Below are 24,597 nucleotides of genomic sequence, written 5' to 3' on the forward strand. Positions count from 1 at the left end.
GATTATAAATCATGCTTCTATAAAGACACATGCACACATATGTTTGTTGTGGCACTATTCACAATAGCGAAGACTTGGAACCAACCCAAATGTCCATCAGTGATACACTGGGTTAAGAAAATGTGGCACATATACACCATGGAATACTATGCAGCCATTAAAAAGGATGAGTTCATGTCCTTTTAGTGACATGAATGAAGCTGGAAACCATGATTCTCAGCAAAGTATCACAAGGACAAGAAAACTAAACACCACATGTTCTCACTCATGACTGGGAATTGAACAATGAGAACCCTTGGACACAGAAAGGGGAACATCACATACCGGGGCCTGTTGTGGGGTGAGGGGAGTGGGGAGGGATAGCATTAGGAGATATACTTAATGTAAATGACGAGTTAATGGGTGCAGCACAGCAACATGGCACATGTATACATATGGAACAAACAAACCTGCATGTTGTGCACATGTACCCTAGAACTTAGAGTATAATAAAAAAAAAAGAAAAAAATGAACATTATGCAAAACAGGCCAACAGCTGTATCTTAAAGTTCTATATATTTAAAACACTTAAACAAATAAAAAGCAATACAGACCAACTTCAGTGCCTTTCCAGTGGAATCAAAGTCACATAATCAAGATTTTGTTTGTTTGTTTTAAACATGTTTAATTAGTTACTAATATTGAAAAGGTAGGAGATTCAAAATTTGTTGTTTTTCTTAAACAATTTGAAAATTCAAATACTGTGTCAGTGTTCCCACCTGGCAACGGCCATGTCCATCTGATCAGTACCTGTGGATTTGGCTGGACGAGGTTCAGTCCCATTTACCACAGTTGATGGCATTCCCCATTGTTTACCTTGAAGCTGCTTCAGTGATTCCTGCTACCTGTCTGGATGCTGGAGGGGTTTTATTTTTGCCTCCTTCTTATCTATCCTAACACATACTCCCAGGTAGTGGTTCTGATAAAAATCACGAATAAATGACATTTTTGTAAATTGAATGAAGTTATACATGTATCAGACAAAACTAGGGGATTTCTTTTATCATGAAAATCCAGGTTTTCCCATATCAGAACTTTTTTGAATTGAGGAATTCTTAAGTTTTGTTATGGGAGGGTAACTTCTCAGTCTGTGTAGAACAAGTCATTTTTAGAATCAGAGATTCTACTCAGTATTTCTCACAATAAAAGATGTTGAACATGAGATCTTATAATAAGGTTTTCAATTCCTTTCCATAAAAAGAGCCTGAAGATTTCTAAAGTTGGTTCTGACTGACCATGGGGGTGAGATACTGTAATTAAACTCTCTTCGATCAGAAATATGGGGGGAAGGGAATTCATTGGGAGTGAACTTGGAGGTGAACAAGAGTTAGAAATGTCCTCAAATGATGAATTGTTGAGAATATTACTGTGGGTCGTAGGAAGGATAAAGTCCATGAAATGGAGAATGCAAATCTGGAAAGGAGAGAAAGGTGATGGGTAGCGCTTCTGTGATACATTTTATTTCAGTGTTTTCATTAACACAGAATTTTTCTAACTCATAGGTGAGTATGTCCGCTACTGACAAGATCAAGATTTGAGTCCTGGCATCTGGTTCAGGCTGTCATTGCTGCTGACTACTCCCAGTGCGGGGTTCTGGGGAGGGGTGAGCGGTCTCTCTAATGGGATGTCCACAGTCTCTCTACCATACCTGAGGCAATGGCATTTGGGCTTGGCATTGTGTCAGCATCCCACATTTTCACTGTAACAAGAAAATGGTCGACTATTCCATTTTCAACTCTTATTGAAACTCCTGTTATCATTTTCTCTTTACAATCCTGGACACAGTAATGAGGTTTTAAATCCTTCCAGCATGCTCTTAAAGGCAGTCACCAGCTCTGTTAGTGTGACCTTTTCAACACTGCATGATTTACGTGGCTGGTCGTTTGTCTCTCCTTTCAAATAACAGCAAAGAGAGGGAGGAGGGAGTCAGAGGGGCATGTTACAGAGGATATGAAAGGCTCACAGTGCTTTTAGCTCCCACCAACAGACTTGGTGTTGGAATGACTGGACTAGCTTTGATCTGGCTGTCAGTTGTTTCCTGAAAACCCATATAAATGTGAAAATGGAAAAACATACACACCCTTGCTTCTTTATTACCTTATTAACCTCAGCATTTTCTCATTATTTATTCCCTTTCTCCAAGAGGGGTTATTGACTTCTTTCTCAGATAGCTTCTGAAAATATTCTTAAGAGACACTGAATCTCCAAGTAAGCTTTTTTTTTTTTTTTTTTGAGGCAGGGTCTTGCTCTGTCGCCCAGTCTGGAGTGGAGTGTAATGGTGTGATCTCTGCAAACTGCAACCTTTGCCTCCTGGGCTCAAGTAATCTCCCCACCCTGGCCTCCCAAGTAGCTGGGACTACAGGCATGTACCAGCACATCTGGCTAATGTTTTCTTTCTTTCTTTCTTTCTTTCTTTTTTTTTTAAGAGACAGGTTCTCATGATGTTGCCCAGGTTGATCTTGAACTCCTGGGCTCAAGGGATCCTCCCACCTCCCAAGTGTGCTACAATTACAGAAGTGAGCCACTGTGTCCAGCCTACCAAGCAGTTTTTAAACCACTTTATTAATGTATGATTGACCTACAAAAAGCTCTACAGATTTACTGTATACAACAGGATGAGTTTGGAGATAAACTCATCACCATTGATGAAACCACCATCACAACCAAGACCATAAATCTACCCATTTCCTCCAAAGGTGTGACCGCCCCCCCCCCCCCCCCCCCCCCCCCCCCCCCCCCCCCCCCCCCCCCCCCCCCCCCCCCCCCCCCCCCCCCCCCCCCCCCCCCCCCCCTTCCTGCTCTCTTTATTACACTTATTTTTGTTATAGCACACTTAAAAATTCTAGAGCCTATTGATTCAATGATTAATATTTTCAGGGGCTGTGCAATACTCAATATAATGAATTAACAACTTGCTTCTGATAGAACTATTTTGGGATTGGAGGAATTCTTTAATTTTTTTTATCTTTTTTTTTTTTTTTTTTTTTGACAAGGTCTTGCTCTGTCACCAAGGCTGGAGTTAGTGGAAGCTTCAGCCAATTTAGATGACCCATAGATTTTGGTACCTGCATCACTCCTGTAATTATATTAATTTACTGTCTTATCATATTCTCAAATTCTTCCACATATCTCTATCATAAGCACCTGAAGGAGAAGAGCCTGATGTTTGCGGTTCTTCAGTGCCTGGGCAACTGTCTCGGTCAAGGTGAGACAGCGTTGCGTAGAGATCACAAAACTGAATGCCTGCAGGACCTAGGCAGATTGCATGTGGGTGGGAAGGATTGTTTTGTTTTGTATAGTAAAGTTATAGACATATTGCTTACTTTTATAAAACGCTATGTTGACCCAACGTTTCTTCTTCTAAACATATTCCTGTATGGTTCCCTTTCATGTCCCCACATGCGGGAGGTGCAGACAGGAAGCAAGCATGAAGATAAACCACAGCTGGCAGTCAGTCAGCTCAGTGGTGGAGCCTCACTTGGGCCAATGGCCCTGATGTGTAAGACGTCGTTACTCAGTTCCAGCCAGCTGCTGACATGTGGGGTTGCTGATTTACTGTTTTCACATACTCTATTTTTTTCAAAAGAGACTAACATTCTCAATTTTTAAGTGAAAGCTGCCAATTAACAAAATTATTGACTCGTACTCTTTTGAATTTCCCAGAGTAAACAAAATAAAATTCCAGGCAAGAAAAATCCATGGGCTCACCTATTAGCAACTTCCGGTGCAGATAAATGACTCAACCTAATGTTAAATATCTCTACACTTCTGTGATTATGGAAGGACATGGATGCATAGAATTGCATTTTGAACAGATTTCAGTTACTTTATTTTTTAGCTCAAAATGTATCAAGGGTTAATTCACTAACCATGTATTTCATATATATGTCTAATGTATAGAAGGCATATTGATGACTCTATATTCAAATGTGTATTTTAAGACATATATATACCTATATTTTATTATATATTCTGTTTTAACATAGAATTGGAGTTATATTTGGTTCTGAAGAATATATATTAATCGGATAGTTTAATTAGGTTTGGTGAGGATCTAAAATGAAAGGTGTATGATCTATTATTCAAGATAGATTCTATACTCTTTTCTGATTTACTTTTTCTCATTAGCATTTGTCATCGCCACATTTATTTAGCTGATTTGTTATCTGTCTTCCCCACTAGAACATAAGCACATGAGGCAGGTTCTCTATCCATCATTCACTCATGTCGCCAGTGCTCAGAACAGAATCTGTCACAATCTAAGAACTCATTAAATGATGGTTGAATAATCAAGTGAAAGAGGCATTTTGTTTTTGGAGACCATTTTTTAGAAAGCCAAGGAAGGATAATTACTGATGTCCTGCACTGATCACATATCACCTTGGTCCATTTAATTCATGTGTCTGTAGTAACAAGGACAATTCCTTGTGTACTGATCCCAGCGTGGGGATAAGGCAGGCAGGGCTGAATGCCAAGGGCCACACAGCCCAATCTCCTGTCTGGAGTTGGGCTGGACTCAGGCATCTGCACCGTGCTTAGGATACAAAGCACTCACTTTTGGGATGCCCCCAGCCTCAAGTGGGTCAAGATGAGGTTTCCTGGTGACAAGGAGAATGAGGTCTTCCAGGTCAGGATATGTTATGACCACAAGTGAACTCATTGATGCCAGTTCATTTCACTTTATATTTGACAGACATTACTGAGCATCTACATTATTCCAGGATCTGTGGAAGTGTGTAATAGAAATAAAACATTTCCATTCACATCTTATGATAAATTTACGGGTCAGTTTCCTAGAGCCTAGTCTTTGGGGAGACAGCAGGGGCAATAACTACTCTCAAAAATATGTTAGGGGAGTAGAAAGTTAAACAAATAAAGGTAATATAATGTGAAAAAAGCTATAATAGAGAGTATCACAGGCACACAAATGAGGAAGTGATCCTGCTATTTGAAAGTCAGACAAAATTTCACAGGAGAAAACATTGAATTGCTTCTTTTTAAAAAAGTGGTCCATATTTGTAATAACATAACCTAGAATCCCATCACCCAGAAATAACCACTTTTTACATCAAGAAGCAAAATTTCTACACCTCCTTTGCATATATAGTGTATAGAACATATTATTTGCTTCTCTTTTTACTTAACGGTATGCATAAACATACTTCTGTGGCTTAATTTTGTATGATATCCCATTACTTGTAATTTATGCAATTGCTGTCATTATTTCTCATGACCTACATATTTAGGTTAATTTTAATTTTATTTTTCCCCACTGAAAACAATACCATGATAAACATCCCTCTTGCTAAATACTGTATAAATCCATTTGTTTTTCTAGGCTACATTCTTTGTTTCTATGGATGTTTTTGTTACGCTTTTTGAAAGTGCAAAAATTTTAAGGATAAAACTGGATAAATTATCTCGACATTAACAGGCTTTCACACACACCTCTGAAATCAAGACTTAGAATATTACCAGCATGTCAGAGGTTACCCTGTGCCCCTCTCAATTGTACTGACTTTCCTATTTTCTGAAGGAAATCTTAAGCTCAATTTTTGGATGTGATGTTTTGTTTAAAAGGTAAGTTCATTTATTAGACTTTTGAAACATACTGCCAAATTTTCCTCCATAAAAGCTTTACCTGTCTATCCCATTTCTGTTCACTTTCTTAAACCTCTATTGTAAATATATGTATATAGTAAATACACATATGTATTATGAATATATATTGTAAATATATCTGTATTGTGAATATATAGTAAATATGTGTATACATTTTGTAAATATGTATCTATTATAAATATGTATATACAGCATCATCATTTTGATAAATTGCATCTCAATAATGTCTACTGTGTATTGCTTTGAATACTAATGAAATTAAATGGTTTTCCATATGATTTTTTTTATTATACCTTAAGTTCTAGGGTACATGTGCACAACATGCAGGTTTGTTACATATGTATACATGTACCATGTCGGTTTGCTGCACCCATTAACTCGTCATTTACATGAAGTATTTCTCCTAATGCTATTCCTCCCCCATTCCTCCAGCCCACGACAGGCCCCGGTGTGTGATGTTCCCTACCCTATGTCCAAGTGTTCTCATTGTTCAATTCTCACCTTTGTGTGAGAACATGCAGTATTTGGTTTTCTGTCCTTGCGATAGTTTGCTCAGAATGATGGTTTCCAGCTTCATCCATGTCCCTACAAATGACATGAACTCATCCATTTTTATGGCTGCATAGTATTCCATGGTGTAGATGTGCCACATTTTCTTAATCCAGTCTATCATAGATGGACATTTGGATTGGTTCCAAGTCTTTACTATTGTGAATAGTCCCACATTAAACATACATGTGCATGTGTCTTTGTAGCAGCATGATTTATAATCCTCTAGGTATATACCCAGTAATGGGATCGCTGGGTCAAACAGTATTTCTAGTTCTAGATGCTTGAAGAATTGCCACACTGTCTTCCACAATAGTTGAACTAGTTTACAGTCCCACCAACAGTGTAAAAGCATTCCTATTTCTCCACATCCTCTCCAGCACCTGTTGTTTCCTGACTTTTTAATGATCGCCATTCTAACTGGTGTGAGATGGTAACTCATTGTGGTTTTGATATGCATTTCTCTGATGGCCAGTGATGATAAGCATTATTTCATGTGTCTGTTGGCTGCATAAATGTCTTCTTTTGAAAAGTGTCTGTTCATATCCTTTGCCCACTTTATGATGGGGTTGTTTTTTTCTTGTAAATTTGTTTAAGTTCTTTGTATATTCTGCATATTAGCCCTTTCTCAGATGGGTAGATTGCAAAAATTTTCTCCCATTCTGTAGGTTGCTTGTTCACTCTAATGGTAGTTTCTTCTGCTGTGCAGAAGCCCTTTAGTTTAATTAGATCCCATTTGTCTATTTTGGCTTTTGTTGCCATTGCTTTTGATGTTTTAGCCATGAAGTCCTTGCCCATGCCTATGTCCTGAATGTTATTGCCTAGGTTTTCTTCTAGGGTTTTATGGTTTTAGGTCTAACATGTAAGTCTTTATTCTATCTTTTATTAATTTTTGTATAGGGTGTAAGGAACGGATCCAGTTTCAGCTTTCTACATATGGCTAGCCAGTTTTCCCAGCATCATTTATTAAATAGGGAATCCTTTCCCCATTTCTTGTTTTTGTCAGGTTTATCAAAGATCAGATGGTTGTAGATGTGTGGTGTTATTTCTGAGGGGGTCTGTATTTCTTTTTTTTTTTGAGACGGAGTTCTGTTGCAGTGGCCGGATCCATTGGTCTCCCGGGTATTTCTGTTTTGGTACTACAGTCGCCTAGTTTTTTGTACCATCGCCCGGCTAGTTTTTTGTATTTTTTTAGTAGAGACGGGGTTTCACCGTGTTTTTGGTTACTGTGATCCGCCTTGTACTATAGTGCTTGAATTACAGGCTTGAGCCAGGCCCCTTAGCTGATGTACCACCAGCTGTTTTGTTCTAGCCTTTGCTTAGCATTATCTTGGCAATGCAGGCTCTTTTATGGTTCCATACGAACATTAAAGTAGTTTTTATAATTCTGTGAAGAAGGTCATTGTAGCTTGAAGGGGATGGCATCGAATCTATAAATTACCTTGTGCAGTATGGCCATTTTCACAATATTGATTCTTCCTATCCATGAGCATGGAATGTTCTTCCATTTGTTTGTGTCCTCTTTTATTTTGTTGAGTAGTGGTTTGTAGTTCTCCTTGAAGAGGTCCTTCATATCCCTTGTAAGTTGGATTCCTAGGTATTTTATTCTCTTTGAAGCAGTTGTGGATGGGAGTTCACTCATGATTTGGCTGTCTGTTTGTCTGTTATTGGTGTAAAAGAATGCCTGTGATTTTTGCACATTGATTTTGTATCCTGAGACTGCTGAAGTTGCTTATCAGCTTAAGGAGATTTTGGGCTGAGACGATGGGGTTTTCTAAATATACAATCATGTCATTTGCAAACAGGGACAATTTGACTTCCCCTTTTCCTAATTGAATACCCTTTATTTCTTTCTTTTGCCTGATTGTCCTGGCCAGAACTTCCAACACTATGTTGAATAGGAGTGGTGAGAGAGGGCATCACTGTTTTGTTCCAGTTTTCAAAGGGAATGCTTCCAGTATTTGCCCATTCAGTACGATATTGGCTGTGTTGTCATAAATAGCTCTTATTGTTTTGAGATACGTTCCATCAATACCTAGTTTATTGAGAGTTTTTAGCATGAAGGGCTGTTGCATTTTGTCAAAGGCCTTTTCTACATCTATTGAGATAATCATGTGGTTTTTGTCTTTGGTTCTGTTTATATGCTGGATTACGTTTATTGATTTGCGTATTTTGAGCCAGCCTTGCATCCCAGGGATGAAGCCAACTTCATCTTGGCGGATAAGCTTTTGAATGTGCTGCTGGATTCCGTTTGCCAGTATTTTATTGAGGATTTTTGCATCGATGTTCATCGGGGATATTGGTCTAAAATTCTCATTATTTGTTGTGTCTCTTCCAGGTTTTGGTATCAGGATGATGTTGGCCTCAAAAAATGAATTAGGGAGGATTCCCTCTTTTTCTGTTGATTGGAATAGTTTCAGAAGGAATGGTACCAGCTCCTCTTTGTACCCCTGGTAGAATTCGGCTGTGAATCCGTCTGGTCCTGGGGTTTTTTTGGTTTGTAGGCTATTAATTATTGCCTCAACTTCAGAGCCTGTTATTGGTCTCTTCAGTGATTCAACTTCATCCTGGTTTAGTCTTGGGACGGTGTATGTGTCCAGGAATTTATCCATTTCCTCTAGATTTTCTAGTTTATTTGCACAGAGCTGTTTATAGTATTCTCTGATGGTAGTTTGTATTTCTGTGGGATCGGTGATGATATCCCCTTTATCATTTTTTATTGCGTCTATTTGATTCTTCTCTCTTTTCTTCTTTATTAGTCTTGCTAGCTGTCTATCAATTTTGTTGATCTTTTCAAAAAACCAGCTCCTGGATTCATTGATTTTTTGGAGGGTTTTTTGTGTCTCTATCTCCTTCAGCTCTGCTCTGATCTTAGTTATTTCTTGCCTTCTGCTAGCTTTTGAATTTCCTTGCTCTTGCTTCTCTAGTTCTTTTAATTGTGATGTTAGGGTGTCAATTTGAGATCTTTCCTGCTTTCTCTTGTGGGCATTTAGTGCTATAAATTTCCCGCTACACACTAGTTTAAATGTGTCCCAGAGATTCTGGTACATTTTGTCTTTGTTCTCATTGATTTCAAAGAACATCTTTATTTCTGCCTTCATTTTGTTATTTACCTAGTAGTCACTCAGGAGCAGGTTTTTCAGTTTCCATGTAGTTTTACGGTTTTGAGTGAGTTTCTTAATCCTGAGTTCTAGTTTGATTGCACTGTGGTCTGAGAGACAGTTTGTTGTGATTTCTGTTCTTTTACATTTTCTGAGGAGTACTTTACTTCCAACTTGGTCACTTTTGGAATAAGTGCGATGTGGTGCTGAGAAGAATGTATATTCTGTTGATTTGGAGTGGAGAGTTCTGTAGATGTCTATTAGGTTCACTTGGAGCTGAACTCAAGTCTCGGGTATCCTTATTAACCTTCTGTCTCATTGATCTGTCTGATATTGACAGTGGGGTGTTAAGTCTCCCATTATTGTTGTGTGGGAGTCTGTGTCTCTTTGTCAGTCTCTCAGGGCTTGCTTTATGAATCCAGGTGCTCCTGTATTGGGTGCATATATATTCAGGATAGTTAGCTCTTCTTGTTGAATTGATTCCTTTACCATTATGTAATGGCCTTCTTTGTCTCTTTTGATCTTTGTTGGTTTAAAGTCTGTTTTATCAGAGACTAGGATTGCAACCCCTGTTTTTTTTTATTTATTTATTTATTTATTTATTTATTTATTTATTTATTTTTGCTTTCTATTTGCTTGGTAGATCTTCCTCCATCCCTTTATTTTGAGCCTATGTGTGTCTCTGCATGTGAGATGGGTCTCCTGAATACAGCACACTGACGGGTCTTGATTCTTTATCCAATTTGCCAGTCTGTGTCTTTTAACTGGGGCATTTAGCCCATTTACATTTAAGGTTAATGTTGTTATGTGTGAATTTGATCCTGTCATTATGATGTTAGCTTGTTGTTTTGCCCATAAGTTGATGCAGTTTCTTCCTAGTATCAATGGTCTTTACAACTTGGCATGTTTTTGCAATGACTGGTACCAATTGTTCCTTTCCATGTTTAGTGCTTCCTTCAGGAGCTCTTGTAAGGCCGGCCTGGTGGTGACAAAGTCTCTCAGCATTTGCTTTTCTGTAAAGGATTTTATTTCTCCTTCACTTATGAAGCATAGCTTGGCTGGATATGAAGTTCTGGGTTGAAAATTCTTTCCTTTAAGAATGTTGAATATTCGCCGCCACTCTCTTCTGGCTTGTAGGATTTCTGCCAAGAGATCCGCTGTTAGTCTGATGGGCTTCCCTTTGTGGGTAACCTGACCTTTCTCTCTGGCTGCCCTTAGCATTTTTTCCTCATTTAAACTTTGGTGAACCTGACAATTATGTGTCTTGGGGTTCTCTTCTCAAGGACTATCTTTGTGGTGTTCTCTGTATTTCCTGAATTTGAATGTTGGCCTACCTTGCTAGGTTGGGTAAGTTTCCTGGATAATATCCTGAGTAGTGTTTTCCAGCTTGGTTCCATTCTCCCTGTCACTTTCAGGTATACCAATCAAGTGTAGATTTGGTCTTTTCTCATAGTCCCATATTTCTTGGACGCTTTGTTCATTTCTTTTTACTCTTTTTTCTCTAAACTTCTCTTCTTGCTTCATTTCATTAATTTGATCTCCAATCACTGATACCCTTTCTTCCACTTGATCGAATCAGCTACTGAAGCTTGTGCATGCATCACATAGCTCTTGTGCCATGGTTTTCAGCTCGATCAGGTCATTTAAGGTCTTCCCTACACTGTTTATTCTAGTTATCCATTCATCTAATCTTTTTTCAATGTTTTTAGCTTCCTTGCAGTGGTTTCAAACATCCTACTTTAGCTCAGAGAAGTTTGTTATTACCGACTTTCTGAAGCCTACTTCTGCCAACTCATCAAAGTCATTCTCTGTCTTGCTTTGTTCCATTGCTGGCAAAGAGCTGTGATCCTTTGGAGAAGAAGGGGCACTCTGGTTTTTAGAATTTTCAACTTTTCTGCTCTGGTTTCTCCCCATCTTTGTGGTTTTATCTACCTTTGGTCTTTGATAATGGTGACCTACAGATAGGGTTTTGCTGTGGATGTCCTTTTTGTTGATGTTGATGCTAATCCTTTCTGTTTGTTAGCTTTCCTTCTAACAGTTCCCTCTGCTGCAGGTCTGTTGGAATTTGCTGGAGGTCCACTCCAGACCCTGTTTGCCTGGGTATCACCAGCGGAGGCTGCGGAACAGCAAATATTGCTGCCTGATGCTCCTCTGGTAGTTTGTGTCAGAGGGGCACCCAGCTGTATGAGGTGTCAGTCGGCCTCTACTGGGAAGTGTCTCCAAGTTAGGCTACACAGGGGTCAGGGACCAACTTGAGGAGGCAGTCTGTCCATTCTCAGAGCTCAAACACCATGTTGGGAGAACCACTGCTCTCTTCAGAGCTGTCAGACAGGGACGTTTAAGTCTGCAGAAGTTTCTGCTACCTTTTGTTCAGCTATGCCCTGCCCCCAGAGGTGGAGTTTACAGAGGCAGGTGGGCCTCACTGAGCTGTGGTGGGCTCCACCCTGTTGAAGCTTCCAGGCCACTTTGTTTACCTACTCAAGCCTCAGAAATGGTGGACGCCCCTCCCCCAGCCAGGCTTTCAGCCTTGCGGTTCGATCTCAGACTAGCAGTGAGCAAGGCTCCGTGGGCGTGGGAGCTGCTGAGCCAGGCACAGGATATAATATTCTGGTGTGCTGTTTACTAAGACCATTGGAAAAGTGCAGTGTTTAGGTGGCAGTGTCCCGATTTTCCTGGTGCAGTCTATCATGGCTTTCCTTGGCTAGGAAAGGGAAATTCCCCGACCCCTTGTGCTTCCCAGGTGAGGCGATGCCACACCCTGCTTTGGCTCGTCCTCAGTGGGCTGCACCCACTTCCCAACTGGTCCCAGTGAGATGAACCAGGTTCCTCTGCTGGAAATGCACAAATCACTGGTGTTCTGCATCGATCTCACTGGGAGCTGAAGACTGGAGCTGTTCCTATTCAGCCATCTTGGAATGGACTCCAATTTTCCATGTGATTTAAAGTACTTTACATTTCCTGTTTGTGAACATCAAATGCCCTATGATTTGTGTGTCTTTGTGTGTGCCTGTGTGTGTTTCTCTATGTGTATCTGTGTGTGTGTTTGTATATGTCTGTGTGCCTGTGTGTCCATGTGTGTCTGTATATGTCTCTATGTGTATCTGTGTGTGTGTTTGTATATGTCTGTGTGCCTGTGTGTCCATGTGTGTCTGTATATGTCTCTGTGTGTCTCTGTGTGTGTCTGTGTGTGTGTGTCTATGTGTGTGTGTGTGTGCCTGCATGTGTGTCTGTATGTGTCTCTGTGTATCTGTATATGTCTGTATGTGTATATTTCTCTCTGTGTATGTCTGTGTGTATCTGTATATGTGTGTCTGTGTCTGTGTTTGTGTGTGTGTCTGCATGTGTGTGTCTATGTGTCTGTGTATGTGTGTATCTGTATGTGTCTCTGTGTATCTGTGTGTGTATGTGTTTGTGTTTGTCTGTGTGTGTGTCTGTGCATGTGTGTGTCTGTGTATGTTTGCAATGTGTATATTTCTCTGTGTATGTCTGTGTGTGTGTCTATGTATGTGTGTCTGTATCTGTATATGTGTATGTGTGTGTATATCTATATGCGTATGTCTTTGTGTCTGTCTCTCTATGTGTGTCTGTATGTGTATGTGTCTGCATATATGTGTCTGTATGTGTGTGTCTCTGTGTATGTATGTGTGTATATTCATGTGTGTGTGTCTGTATCTCTGTGTGTATCTGTGTGTGTCTGTGTATGCCTGTATGTGTGTGTCTGTGTGTATCTCTGTGTGTATCTGTGTGTGTCTGTGTATGCCTGTATGTGTGTGTCTGTGTGTATCTCTGTGTGTATCTGTGTGTGTCTGTGTATGCCTGTATGTGTGTGTGTGTCTGTATCTCTGTGTGTATGTGTGTGTGTGTGTGTATGCCTGTATGTGTGTGTGTGTGTCTGTGTGTATCTCTGTGTGTATCTGTGTGTGTCTGTGTATGCCTGTATGTGTGTGTGTGTCTGTATCTCTGTGTGTATCTGTGTGTGTCTGTGTGTATGCCTGTATGTGTGTGTGTGTCTGTATCTCTGTGTGTATGTGTGTGTGTCTGTGTGTATGCCTGTATGTGTGTGTGTGTGTCTGTATCTCTGTGTGTATCTGTGTGTGTCTGTGTGTATGCCTGTATGTGTGTGTGTGTCTGTATCTCTGTGTGTATGTGTGTGTGTCTGTGTGTATGCCTGTATGTGTGTGTGTGTGTCTGTATCTCTGTGTGTATCTGTGTGTGTCTGTGTGTATGCCTGTATGTGTGTGTGTGTCTGTATCTCTGTGTGTATGTGTGTGTGTCTGTGTGTATGCCTGTATGTGTATGTGTGTGTCTGTATCTCTGTGTGTATCTGTGTGTGTCTGTGTATGCCAGTATGTGTGTGTGTGTGTCTGTGTGTATCTCTGTGTGTATCTGTGTGTGTCTGTGTATGCCAGTATGTGTGTGTGTGTGTGTGTCTGTATCTCTGTGTGTATCTGTGTGTGTCTGTGTGTATGCCTGTATGTGTGTGTCTGTGTGTATCTCTGTGTGTATCTGTGTGTGTCTGTGTATGCCTGTATGTGTGTGTCTGTATGTGTCTCTGTGTGTATCTGTGTGTGTCTGTGTGTATGCCTGTATGTGTGTGTCTGTGTGTGGGTCTACGTATGTGTGCATGTGTGTGTTTTTCCTTCTGGCTCCCTCTTGGGGCTTGCCTCTTGGGCACATCTTTAATGACCTGGATATAACTTTTATGAGGACTTAGACATTAGCTATCACTTTCCATTAACATCTTGCAATAAATTTTCTGATCAGCTGACTAGAGCCTAGACAGTGGGGAGGAAGAAGGGGAAACAACAACTCCAAAAATTAACTAGGCCTGCCTGAAATTATTGTTCAGACAAGCCTTGGGTTGTGGCTTTGCATAACAGAGTTCCAAATTTAATATCATTCTGACTTAAAACTTCATCTTGTCTTCCAGCAATGATCTTGATTAATTGTGCTTAAAGATTTCTGAAGACATGTGTAATATTTTGAATTGAATATGACAGGGGTTTTAATATATTCAACCTCCTGCATTTCATTTTGTGACTGAAGAGACAGGGTCAGGTTTTAGCATCCTATAAATTACCTCCTCTTTACTCTTTCTTTTTTTTTTTTTTAAATAACAGCTTTATTGAGATATAATTCACATGCCATATATATACTTCCCCAGTTTAAAGTAGATATGATTCAGTGGTTTTTATTATATTCCCAGAGTTCTGCAGCCACCTCCACGGTAAATTTTAGAACATTTCCATCACCCCAAAAGCAACTCCTTCCCATTAATAGTCCCTCCCCATCTCTCTAATCTGCCCCCTCCTCGATATTTTTTCTGTGTCTATGAATTTGTCTATTCTGGATATTTCATATAAATGGAATGATATCATATGTAGCTTTTGTGACTAGCTTCTTTCACTTAGCATGTTTTTTTAGGTTTATTCATGTTGTATTAGGTAACAGTACTTCACTTCTGTTTTTTTCCCTCTTAATAATACTCCATGATATGCATATACCACATTTTGTTCATCCATTCACTAGTTGATGGACATTTGAGTTGTTTCCAATTTGGGCTATGATGAGTAATGTTGCTATAAACATTCTTGCGTAAGTCTTCATATGGACATAGGTTTTTTTCCTGATATGTGCCTAGGAGTGGAAATGCTGCGTGATAGATTTACTCCACATTTAACTTTTTGTGGAGCTGCCAGACTGTCTTCCAAAGTGGCCGAACCATTTTACTCTCTCACTATCAGTGGATGAGGTTTCCAGTTTCTCCTCGGCTTTGCTGGTATTAGTCATTTTATCTTTTTTTTGTATACAGCAAGCCTAATGGGTGTAAAGTAGCATTTCATTTTCATGTATTGCATTTCCTTCATGGCTAATAATTCCAGGTGTCTTTTCCCATGCTTATTGGCCAGTTGTATATCTTCCTTAGAGAACTGCCTATTCAGATCCTTTCCCCATTTACAAATTGGGTTACTTTTTATTATTGAATTGTACCTCCTTGGTCTTCTATTTCACTTGTGGATGAGCTGCTAGTGTGAAGGCAGAACTCCTAGGCAGGGCATGTGCTCATCTTTTGCTTCCTCCCCATGACATAAAGAGGATTCTGTGTCCGCATTGCACCTAAGAGCAAATGAAAGGACCGGGGCTGCCAGCCCCTGTGGAAACTTCTCCAGCTCACTCCAGTCCCCACTCAGCCTGCTTCCTTCATTAGCACTACTTGCCTGGCCCTGGAGGCATCAGAGTTTAGAATCCTTGATGGAGAATGTGTGGGCACTTAGCGGGGTAAACATTGCACCTTCTTATAGGAAGAAAAGATAAACAAGCTCAAGTCTTGAATTTAGTGGTCAGAGATGGCACTTCTTATGGGCTACCCTCCTCTGATGAACATCACTAGAAGATTTTACTCTACAAGCTATAGAGCCATGATCTCATTTCTTTTAAGTACAGGACATTTCTCATATAGCTCTCTGTTACTATCTGTTAATTTGGGCATGGAAATGCATTGTAGTATTATAAATTTGGTCAACTCCTAAATATCAATATAAGCAAGTGAGATACACACACACACACACACACACACAGAGACACACACATAGGTTTTTTTCTGAACATGTTTTGCTGAATTATATGCCTGGATTTTATAGATGATCATTATAAAGGTGACTCATTTTTCATAATGTGAACATTCCATGAAAACATCTTTAGCCTAACTTATATAGGCTAAACATCTTTAGCCTATATAAATTTCTAGAGAAATATATTAAGCAGTCAGGTGTTTACTTATGCCATTTAAATTATTAATTTAATTGAACATATATGTGGTTTTAAAAATCATATCTATGAAATACATTAATTCTAAAATACTATTTATTGTTAACCATTTCACATTTCTTGAATAATCTTAATTGCCCTCCTCACTGGCACCTTTAACTTTAGTTTCCGCATCGCTAGAGGCACAGTCGCAATCCCCTTATAATTTTTCTGAGCAAAACAACTTCACTTCAGTTGAAGTAATTTGAGACATAGCATTGTTTTAAACGTGACCACTGGAAATTCCCACACACAGGTTGTTGAAGTTTTGTCTTCCTCTAGGTGGATATTTACTATCACGACAACATAATTGCTTTCCATGTTGCTTCTTAAAGCAATATTTAATTGACTTTTAAAAATAACATTTAAAAAATGACTTTTGCATTAATATTCAACCCTTATAATTATGAAGCTACATCCCAAGTGGGGAAATACGAAGCCTGTGTTAATTATTTTTGCCTTTTTTCCCCAAACTGTGTATGGCAGTTGACCTCTGTAAATACCTGTATTAGTCTGTTCTCACACTGCTATGAAGAAATATCCACGACTGGGTAGTTTATTTTTTAAAAAAGAGGTTTAGTTGACTCACAGGTTTGCATTGCGAGGGAGGCCCCAGGAAACTTACAATCATGGCAGAAGGCAAAGGGGAAGCAGGCGCCTTCTTCGCAGGGTGGCAGGATGGAGTAAGTGCCAGCAGGGGAAATGCCAGACGCTTACAAAACCATCAAGTCTCATGAGACTCACTCACTCTCAGAGAACAGCATGAGGGAAACTGCCCCCATGATCCAGTTACCTCCACCTGATCCCGCCCTTGACAGGTGGGAATTATGGGGATTAGAATTCAAGGTGAGATTTGGGTGGAGATATAACCAAACCATATCAATATCCAAAGCAGTGTTGGGTGAGAGTGTTTCACACATTTGTCTCCCCAAGCATTACTTGTTTTGTGTACAGATTAAAACAAATGAGAGGATGCTGTGTCATATGAGAGATTTTGTGAGGATCTGAATGTAAGAAAACTTTAATTTTTGTTTCCTTAGGGACCTTTTAGGGGAAATGTTTTGCCTTCCATTCAACAATATCCAACAGTCTCTTGTCCAACTTTTTACATTGGAAAAGTTCTGTGATGCATTGCTGATTCAAGTGTAGATGTTTCGTACATTTTTCTCCTTTCTGAATAACTCTACCTCTGCCCTGCCACTCTTTCTCGTGTGAAACGTGTGTCAATGGAAAGGACTTGAGGTCAGGATTTAGGAGGTCTGTCTTCCTGTCTGAGCTTCAAAAGCAATTCCCAACAAAGAAAGTCTGCATGTGCCAGGTTCTGTAGTGATTTCTGTGAACAGGTGGTCCAGGCCTTCAAGGAGCTTACAGCTAGGCAAGGGAGAAAGGCAATGAGTTGATAGTAACATTAAAAAAGAACTAGAGTGATGTGTAATAAAAGAAGTCAGACATGCCTCATGTGGAAATCTCTGAGCAAAAAACATTTGGACTGAGATGAAAAGAATGAGTAGTTTAACTGTGTAAAAACTGGAGAAGAGGAAAGGAAGACATTGTTCTAGGCAGAAGGAAATAAGAGCTAAAGGCTCTGAGGTGGGAAAACAGTAGTACACTCATTGTTGGTGGTCAGTGTAGCACCATAAGTTGGAGCACTGAACAACAGAAAGAGTAGTGTGAGATGAACCTGCAGAGGTAAGTGGTGTAAACAATGAACAAAGATAGTTCTTTCTTGATATGGATAACTATAGGAAACCACTGATGTGCCTAAGCAAGGGCAAAACAATATATTTTCTTTTATAAAAGTGCTTTCTGGCTACAGTGTAGAATTGGGAGGAGAGGAGGTTAGAAGTCAATTGGAATTGTCCAGGTGAGAGACGATAGAGAGCTTGAATTAAGACAGATACCAGTGGAGAGATAAACTGGCATACTCAAGAGATATTGAAGAGTAAAATCAAGAGAACTAGTGATAGATTGGATGTAGAAGCAGAGGAAGAAGGAGAGATTGAGAAAGAAAGACTCGTTTCTGGCTTACACAATTGTAGGTGACTATATCTGAAAATGATGGATGGGTCATGAACTTGAAGTTGGATATGTTGAGTTTGAGATACCTCTGATCTACTCATGTGAAGATGCCAAAGAACCCAATGGACATGAAGACCTAATTTATAAGTATAAATTGGGTAGACAAAAGAGCAATGCCCTGAGGTTTATATCTTGCAAAATGGACTGTATGGTGGCTCCACTCACTGAGTCCTTCAAGCAGCCCCAGCCTGATCTTGCACCCCTAAAAGTAGTGTGTATCTCTGAACAAGTCACCTTGATGGTCTTAGTTTCTTCATCTATAAAATAAAATTGTGGCCACCTTGAAGTTTTGTGATTCTGTGTTGGGTTGATTATTAATTTTATGTCTTCTGCACATGAAGAAATACTTGCCCCACCTTCTCTTCCCTACCTAGACACACAAATGAGTTTCCTGAATTTTTTTTTTTTTTTTTTTTTTTTTTTTTTTTTATAGAATCTCACCCTGTTGCCCAGGATGGAGTGCAGTGGTGTGATCACAGCTCACCACAACCTCTGCCTCCTCAGTTCAAGTGATTCTCCTGGCCTCAGCCTCCTGAGAGCTGGGACTACAGGCATCCACCACCACATCTGGCGAGTTTTTATATTTTTAGTAGAGACAGGGTTTCGCCATGTTGGCCAGGCTGGTCTCAAACTCCTGACCTCAAGTGATCCACCTGCCTCAGCCTCCCAAAGTGCTGGGATTACAGGACTTTGTAATCCCAGTGCTGAGATTACCTCCCAAAGTGCTGAGCCACCGCGCCTGGCCAAAATATTTTATTTGGTCATGAAGATGATGTGGTTTTAAAAAGAGGAGCTTACATTGGGTAAACATTAAACTGCTAACCTTTGTATCTTAAAGAGTTCTTCCAAGAGCTGAATCAAAAGATCATAATGAACATGGTAGACTCTCATTGCTATTTTGCAACGTTTTGTTCCAAGGGCATAAATATAATTGTACCCATGTGTCAGTGCAGCTCTGACCACTTTGCCCACCTGTCCTTTAATCTGAGAACATGAGTGCTGTGATTTCAACACATACATTTTGGAAGACACAATTCAGTTCATAGCACTTATGGTCTCAGGGTCCCCAACAGACATTGAGAAACCAAAGATGGGAATGACTCTCAGAGAGAAGGTTGTGGGTCTGATGCTCTTGAGGTTCAGCTCTTAGTGGGAGGCAAACCTGGCCCTTAGGGACTCTGACCCTGGGGAAGCAACTCCACAGTGGGTGGAAATGGGCTGGGCCTGGGGTTCAGATGGGGCTGACTCTGCTGCTTATTAATAGAAAGGGAAGTTCAGAGGGTTGTGAAGATCACAGACTCAGAGCCAGAGGCTGCTCATTAATAAAAGTTTCATGAGAGAAAATTACCTAAGTTCTCTGAGCATCAATCACTTCACCCAAAATGTGAATAATAATAGTGCTTGCCTCACAGGATTGCAGTAAAACAGGGGTCCTGAACCCTCCTGCCACAGGTCCATGGCCTGTTAGGAACCAGGCCCCACAGCAGGAGGTGAACAGCCAGTGAGGGAGGGACGCTTCATCTGTATTTACAGCCGCTCCCCATTGCTCATATTACCACCTGAGCTCTGCATCCCATCAGATCAGCTGTGGCATTAGATTCTCATAGAAGTGTGAACCTTACAGTGAACTGTGCATATGAGGGATCTAGGATGCATGCTCCTTGTGAGAATCTAATGCATGATGATATTTCACTGTCTCCCATCACCCCCATATGGGCCATCTAGCTGTAGGAAAACAAACTCAGAGCTCCTCCTGATTCTTCATTATAGTAAGTTGTATAATTATTTCATTATATATTACAATGTAATAATCATAGAACTAAAGTGCACAATAAATGTAATGCTCTTGAATGCTCTTGAATCACCCTGAAACTATTGCCCCCCACCCCCTAACTCCATGCATGGAAAAATTGTCTTCCAAGAAACTGGTGCCAACAATATTGGAGACCACTGCCACAAAGGTTCAATGAAATGATGCATGAAAAGCATTCAGGTGCTTAACGGTTATTATTCACTCTCTACTTTCCTATTTTTAAAAACCCGTGTTATTCTTTCTTAGATACCCTACCTGTAAATGTCAACCAGTATTTACATAGTATAAGATTAAAAGTGTGGGCTTTGAATTCAGACTGGATTTACCACTTACAGATGTGTGACCTTGGACAAGTAACTTAAACTTTCTGTTCCTTAGTTTCCTGATCTCCAAATTAGGGATGATAATTTCCCATAGTGTTGTTCTGAAGATTTAATTTTATATGTGTACAACACACTTAGAATGACGCCTGGCACGTGGCAGACATGTGATAGACATTAGGTTTACTGCGTGAGTTGAAGTAGTGTACTTTATTGTATTGGTTAAAATCATGTTGTCAAAAATAGAGCCTAGGGCACACAATGGCCCAAATACAATATAAATTAATTTTTTCACTCACACAATAGCTCGTGGCTGGTGGGCAAGTCTTTTCTATGACTCCCAGAACCAGCTGAGCCATCTCCCTGGCATCTCAGCACTGCCTGCACCTGGCTGGAGAAAAGGAGAGAAGAGCATGGAGGGAGGGGAGAGGCAAAGCACTTTTTAAAAGTCTTGGCCTGAAAGTGGCACATACCATTTTCTCTCTGGTGTAACTGCAGGAGTTGTTCTCATATCCGAGCCTGAATGAAGAGGGCTGGGTAAGACAAGCCCCATTGGGCAGCAGCTTCCCAGCCACTGGTAGGCACTGTGGAGGAGGGAAGGGCTGGCTTCCTGTGGAGAGCTGGCTGCCTCCTCCACCATTCCCTTATTAGCACCTGTCATTCTAAGATGTGGTGGTCCATGTTTGAAAAATGGACCCCCTTCTGTTGGGCCATCAGGATCTGACCAATTCTCCAAGACCTCTTTGAGGTCCCATCGGCTGCTGGAAAGTACATGGTAACCCAACCTTCTGGTTATTGGTTAGGACACCCAATATTCCCGAAAACAGCCTCAAGAACTTGACTTCCTCACCCTTTAATCTGTGCTTAGACAAGTGCAGTGTCTATAAGCAGTAATTATTTCCCCCACATAGAGATGACGAACCCAGAGCCAATCTGCACAGCCAAAAGAGAGTGCAGTTGTTTACCTTGTAACAAGGTGTTCCAGTATCATTGGGGGAAAAAAAATCCTTCAGTTCTGGCAAAAAAGACAAGATAAAACATAGATTATAGGCTGATATGTTTTCCTAGCACTGGAATTGTACAGCAACTTTGCCTCTGGAGAGGTACATTAATAACACATCTCAGAAAATACGCTACTTAAACTGAAGAGAGATTTTCTTCTTGAAGGGAAACATTTAATGATGGTATTAGGTTAACACAATCCATCGGCAGTAGCAAGAGCATCATCGTAATTTGGTTGGATTCTAGCAAGTTCAGAAAAGTAAATTATCTCTGCTTCCAAACACTGCAGTGTGATCTGTGGCCTGAAGGAGAAATGGACAAAGAAAATATGTCCTTGATTTTTTAAGGCTGAATTTAAATCGTTTGACTCAAAATAAAAACATAGATTGAGAAATCTAATTATCCTTTCCATCCCCACTCCGTGCCCTCCAATCTGAAAAAAAAGTCATTGCTATTAATTTGTATAGACCTCCTTTGTTTTACTGATCAAGTAAAAGCAAATAGGAGTCTATGTATTCTTATATCGCTAGGCCCTATTTCTTATACAAAATGTAGCATCCTGTACACTGCCTTATACTTTACTTGTTTCACTTAACAATGTATCCTAGATATCTTTCCATATCTACATGGATAGTGACCTCACTTTCTTTCAGCTCATGGTACTTCAGTGTAGGGTATATCAGAGTCGACTTCCAGGTTTTTATTTTTTAATACCTTTGTGTTAATCAAATCTATTTGCTGTATACACTTCTCCAAGTGGAATGTGGCCTGATATTTGCCCAGTCATTCATTGTTTTCAAAGTCCCTCTAACTTGGAGCTTACAACAGCTTTGTAAAGATAATGCTAATATCCATTTTCGCAGTTGTAGCTGAGGCCACACACTCACCAAGAGACACCAACACAACCACATTATTCCCCCCAGAGCCATAGCTGTGTCCTCAGCTCCTGGGGCCAGTGTGGGAGGGCTTTCTACAGGTAACACTCCTCTCTGGGGGCAGCTTCCTTCCCTCACCCCTACCGGTGAAATGTGATTTGAGATCTCCAACTCCCATGAAATTGATTCTGGTCTTTTGAGACTAGAGTTTGCAGAGTGAGTATGAAGCCATACTGTTCAAACGAATTATCAACTTAATAATAGTGAATTTGAAAAGTAGTTGCAAACCCTCAAAGCAAGGGGAGATTGGAAGAAGGAAGAAAGCCATAATGGCTCAACTTTTAAATTAAATATATCTGAAATTGTATATACCTATGAAAATACTTATCTCCCCATACAAATCTGTCACCCAATAGGATCTGGGGATGAGTCAAATTTACTCCCACACCCACTAACTCTCCATGCAAAACTTAAGACAAATCCTAATACACAATAGGTGTCTGAGTGGATTAATAAAATCTACATGGCTGGGCTCAGCATGAGGAGGGGGAAGAGCCTGGCCCCTGGCCTTGGCTTGACAACATTCCCAAGAAGCTCAGATTTCCAGCGGAACTATGGCGCATACATGTTCTTTCTGGGTTGGTCTATGGCACATACATGTTCTTTCTGGGTTGGTCTATGGCGCATACATGTTCTTTCTGGGTTGGTCTATGGCACATACATGTTCTTTCTGGGTTGGTCCATCGCAGTTCAGTAAGGGACAACTGATTTGTTTTTGATTTTGCACATCTGCGTCACTCTGCTTCATCAGCTAATGCCCAGTACTTGCAAAAGAAGTGGCTGTCCTGTGTTAGAATGTAATAAGAAATAAGGCCTCATGGTAGATCTTTAAGCAGGGAGAGTGGCCACTGAGTCCACGAAGGAAACAGAGAGGGAAGCCAGACCTCCAGTGAAGATTCCAATGCAAAGTTAAAGGAACCACTAGAAATGTTTCTCTTTCCAGTGTGCTGCCGTACAAAGACGTTCACAGCAATGCATTAGTTAAATTATAAATTAAATTCATTTTTGAGCACCTATTAGATATCAGACACTGTTCGTCCTGGATTTACATACGTGAATAAAAGGGACGCAGTTCTCTGTCGCTGGTGGAATTGTCGGTATCGAAAAACACAAAAATGAGTAAGACATTCTTCCCGTCTTAAAACAATTAATATATTTCTAAATATTCATGAATTTACTTTCAGAGGATATCACTGTTACTGGTATCTGTGTTGTTACATACTTAGTGTGTTCTATTTTTCTTACTTTATTTTATTTTCTATTCTATTTTATTTTTTGAGACAGAGTCTCGCTGTTGCCCAGTCTGGAGTGGAGTGGTGTGATGTTGGCTCACTGCAACCTACATCTCCAGGGTGGAAGGGATTCTCAGGTCTCAACCTCCCAAGTAGCTGGGACTATAGGTGAGTGCCACCATGCCCAGCTAATTTTGGCCAGGCTGGTCTCAGATTCCTGGCCTCAAGTGATCCACCTTCCTCGGCCTCCCAAAGTGCTGGGATTACAGGCATGAGCCACCATGTCCAGCCCCATCTTTCTAATTTTAACCAATTTATTTAAATAAAATTTTTCATCACTAACATAAATGGAAAACTGCTCTTATTTTTTAATAAATTAAATATAAAACTAAAGCAAAGAAACAAACTCGTGCTATTAAAATTTTCTCTGCACACTGTATATACTGATACAGTGTACAGATGCAGTGTGGGCTTTGGGCTTCCGAATCTGCTAAATAAGGGGGGTTAGCAAGGGTCAGCGAGGCATTAAAAAATCCTAGAACACAAGAAAGGTTTTTGCCTCTGCATCATGATGAGATGGACTGAAATAAAATAGAAAGGGAACAATTTAACACTCCACAACTCAACGTGACTCAGTTCTGTTCCATGTGTCACCTAATATCACCCCCAGGAATGTGGCCCTGGGGATGCTCACTGTGCTTATGCAAGTTCACATGTGAAAGTTTAGTGGCCTTGAAGTTTTTCAGGAGCCTTGTGGCCTGAGAGTCAGATGAAATTAGACCCAAAACTGCTATTCATGTGCCAGGTGGTTCATGTCATTTACTACTTTGAGTGTGCATTTCATTATGCATAGATAAGATGATGTTAACTTCGGGTATATCATATAATTAACACAAACAAGCAAAAAAATGTGTTGGAGGGGGGTGACAGTAACAAAAGAAGGAAGCCGGCCTGGGCCTGGATTCCACCTCTGCAGATCACTAGCAATGCGATCTTTTTTTTTTTTTTTTTTTTGGAGACGGAGTCTCGCTCTGTCGCCCAGGCTGGAGTGCAGTGGCCGGATCTCAGCTCACTGCAAGCTCCGCCTCCCGGGTCTAC

The 24,597-nt window shown here is 40.3% G+C and overlaps 1 long non-coding RNA gene across 1 annotated transcript in view; it reads left to right on the top strand.

Moving 5' to 3' along the window:
* LOC126930129 (uncharacterized) overlaps positions 1 to 24,597 on the top strand; it is a 204,689-nt gene that overhangs the window by 122,427 nt on the left and 57,665 nt on the right. The gene's annotated exons all lie outside the window — the stretch shown is intronic.

This window comes from Macaca thibetana, chromosome 11 (genome assembly GCF_024542745.1).
Source record: "Macaca thibetana thibetana isolate TM-01 chromosome 11, ASM2454274v1, whole genome shotgun sequence".
Lineage (NCBI taxonomy): Eukaryota > Metazoa > Chordata > Mammalia > Primates > Cercopithecidae > Macaca > Macaca thibetana.